This window comes from Nicotiana attenuata, chromosome 11 (genome assembly GCF_001879085.1).
Source record: "Nicotiana attenuata strain UT chromosome 11, NIATTr2, whole genome shotgun sequence".
Lineage (NCBI taxonomy): Eukaryota > Viridiplantae > Streptophyta > Magnoliopsida > Solanales > Solanaceae > Nicotiana > Nicotiana attenuata.
In genome coordinates, this window is record NC_031999.1 from 30,101,328 (window position 1) to 30,105,210 (window position 3,883).

The 3,883-nt window shown below is 35.1% G+C and overlaps 1 long non-coding RNA gene across 1 annotated transcript; it reads right to left on the reverse strand.

Annotated features, from left to right (window-relative positions):
- On the reverse strand, positions 651-3,641 carry LOC109234304. Its single transcript, XR_002069172.1, has 2 exons — positions 3,004-3,641; positions 651-2,329 (listed from the first exon to the last, which is right to left on the reverse strand). It is a non-coding gene; the product is annotated as an uncharacterized LOC109234304 (long non-coding RNA).

Genomic DNA, 3,883 nt, shown 5'->3' on the forward strand with positions numbered 1-3,883 from the left:
TGTTTATATGGTCTATCTTAACTTAAGATTATGGGTAAGGGTTCTAATTAATCCTATAGGGAAGGTTGTAAAGGCACCCTATAAAATTCATTGAGAATGATTACCAACCAAACTTAGGTTAACTATTTGAAAACTTTGTTGTTTAGAAAAATTATTTGAAGGAAGAACGGTTAACTAAATCAGAGTAGGGACACCATATTGCGTAGCCTAAAATTTGGTTCAAAATAGACCAACTTATAAACTACAATAGACACGAAATAATTTTGAAGGAAAATATTGAAACATTGAGAAGATGAAAACTAGCTTTTAAAGAACATTACTTTCGTTAAAACCTTTCAAGAGGCTGATGGGCTTAAGAGCAGTTTTGACTTGAGTAAACCAATAACTCAAAAAAATCATTCTTAAAGGAACAAACTAAAGAGAGAAGTGTTCCTACTTTAAATGTTGTTTAAAGAAAAGCAATCCTCGATTAAGAATATACTTGGCTGGAAACAAACTCATTGGTTCCAAAACCCCAACTTAACAATAGTTTGAAAATGGGTTTGACGAAAAAATTTCAGAAGCATCACTTTAATAAATTGACGTCTTTTAAAAAAAACGTTAGGGGTATAATATTAAATTTAGTAGAAAATGTGTTTGCCAATGGTAAATAGATGAAAAAGTTACTAAATTAGTGATCTTAAATGCCTAAAGATTATATAAATACTATAGTAGAGAACCTAGATGACTAAATCCACAGTTGAGATACACACCAAACAAACAAATAAATCAACAATCATAAAAGATTGGACACAATATAAATATTAAGAGGGAAGGACGCCATAGGCACCCCCAAGCATTTCGCTTGCTTTTCTTGATGCTCGATACACCTAAGGAAGATGGTATGTGATGGCGATGATGGTAGCATCGAGCCTCACTATGAGATTTCATTGCAAGAGTCTCGAATTAAGACTCCATGTTGCTCCGGATAGATATGCAAAACAAAAAGAAAAGTAAAACAAGAATTAGAATAGAGAATTCTCAAACTGGCACAATAATTCAGAAAAGAACCAGAGTCTCGACAAAAGAATTAGCTTGTAATGAAAACAAATAATTTTTAGAAAAAAAACTAAAACTAGGCTAACTACTTTTTGTAATCCTAAATTGTGGACAGATTTTCCAAATAGAGCTTAATATTCAAGAGGCACCCTTTCAGTTCATTCTAACTTTATAAATCAAGAGACACAAGTTGATTTTAAAATGTTAAAAGCATCACGATAAAAATATATGAGACCAAAATATCAATATTTGGTGCCAGACACATTTTAATCTTTATATGCAACATTTTATCAAATTTTAGCTTCCGGGGATCGTTACTTCCAATACATTTACAATGGAAATCCTAAATCATGGTATCTAAGTAAAAGAAATCACAAGATCTTTTGTGCGGTAATCAAGCACGCCGCAAAAACGTCACAACTTGTTTTAAGCTCAATCTCAGCTGTTGATTTATGTAAGTATGAAGGAAGGTACACGTTTTAAAGTTAAGTAGGCATTATCTAAACCTTTTGACATGGTCCTTAGACTACGAGAAGGCTTCTTTATTCGCCGGGGCGCTCAGTTCTTAGCTCGGACTGAATCCGCATCCGCCTCTGTAGCTCTTCTATAAGAGCGGACCTGCCTTTCTTGCTTGATTCGTCTTTCATCTCAGTGTCTTATCCGGATTGAATGTATACTATCTGATCTGAAACTTAGCACTTGTTTTCTTATTGATTCCCGGGGCGGTGGCCCCCTCCTATTCGAGGTTTTTCCTCGCCCCACAAGCACCCAATCTTCCTTTTGCTCTTCCTTCGGTTTGCCTCCACGAACGCGCCACTTAGGAGCCCTACTCATATTCCAAAGACGCTACTTCAATTCAAGCGCAAGCCCCCCCTTCTATTGCATAACTTAAAAAAGCTATAAACAAAGTACCAAAGTGGTTGCGGGAACGATACGCTTTGGTTACCGGCGAAGGCTTCCAAAGGCGACCAGCTTTCCATACTAGTTGTTACCTTACGCTGTAAATCTTAGTTCTCGAAAGCGAGTGAATCAGTCTTCCTTATAGCTCTTTCCTCCCTTTGCTTTGGTTGCTTTTTTCAGCTTGATCGGAATCGATTCTATGATTGAATAGCAGAAGTGCTACTTAGTAGTAGAAACTCGGAGAGACAGACAGAGAGGGGACTCTTTCATACCTGCTAACTCCTAGGATGAGAAGTAGGTCCCTTGTTTTTGGCAGGAAGAGTTCCAGCCTTTGTTGCCCCTCGGTAGAATGAGTTCGCTAATAGTATTTAAATCCTAATAGATATGATTTCTGCAATTTAAAGCTTAAAGGTTATAAATTTCTAAGTGTTAGCAAAAAACATCTACATCTAGATGAGTAAAATGGTGAACTAAACTATGACCATGGACTCCAAGTCAATGCTGGTCAAACGGGATAAATACTTCAAAGAAATCCGGAATATAACGTAGATTATTCATTCAAAAAATGGTGACTTTTATAAGCGCGATATCTAACAACGTCTATTAAAGAGATCTTACGTCATGGATTCTAGATGTGATTTTGAAACACGAAGAGAGTGCAGAAACTACACTTTTAAACTCAAAAAAAATTGTGAAAGCAAAAATATTTTAACTTAACACATGCTGGGCAAGGAAAAAAAGAAAAGAAAAAAAAAAAATCTAAGACTTAACTCCAATCAAAGACAATGGCAGATTATGGTATTTAAAGCAAAAGCCACAAAATAACGACTAATATGCTCAGCTCATGAATCTATTCTTATAAGTACATTTAGTCGACATATTATTTGGTTCATATTTTATAAAAAACAAGAAACACACGAACTTCATGACTTTTACTCACAAAGGACCTCTAAATCACAATTTATATAAACTAAGAGCTACAGCTTATGCCCTCCAACAAAATAAATACTCATTGCAGATCCTTAAATAAAAGGTACGGAAAGGAAATATTTCAGTGCCACTAACCTTTTTGCGGGCAGTGAACTAGGAGCGGCCTCTAATCTACTCACGTACAATTCTCAGATGAAAGAAATTAGGATGCTTCTATTTTAGCTTGAAAGCCAACAAAATATTAAAAAGGAAGCTAAATATTTAGGGAAAACAACAATGGTGATCAAATAGCTAGCAGTAGATTTTAGTGGGGAGAGGCAGCGGCTCCGAGTTGTCTTAAATATGATTTCCAAAACAGATATTTATAGATAGAAGTTAGGGTTCTTCTAGGGTTAGTTTAGGCGCGCAGCTTTTGAGCAGTGTCATGGTTCAAAAATTGAACGTTGAGATCCGAACGTTGCCTTTTTGAAGAGCTCAGCAAAAATCAAAAGAAAATATGAGATTCCTTGGCCAAAGTCCTAAGCTTCAGGGATTTGCTTCAGATCTTTTACCCAAATGGTAAGATATGGAAAAAGTGAAGGTCAAGACTTAGCCAAAATTGGAAGAAAAGGCCAAGGGAGAGCTCTGCCATGGCAGATATTGAAAGCGACAATGGAGAGGGGAAAGAGGAGCGTCTGTTTTGGTGAGAGAGGAATTGGGGTTTCTAGAATAATCTTTATGGATTGGATTTTTGGGACTTAAAAATAAAATAATTTGATTGGGCTGATTGGTTGGCTTTTGTTTGAATCTCTTGGATCTGTTCTATTTTTAACGATTCAAGTCTGTTTCATTCTATGTTCTACACTGTTCTCAGACCTCTCTTTAAAAATCTTCAACTTTAAGCCGTTTTTACTTTCTTTAAGGATAAAATATCTAACAAACTATAATTTTTTTTTGTTTTTTTTTTTTTTTTTATTTATTTTTTTTTTTTTTTTTTAATATAATGCTATGTTAATATTAGTAGATTAATATTAAG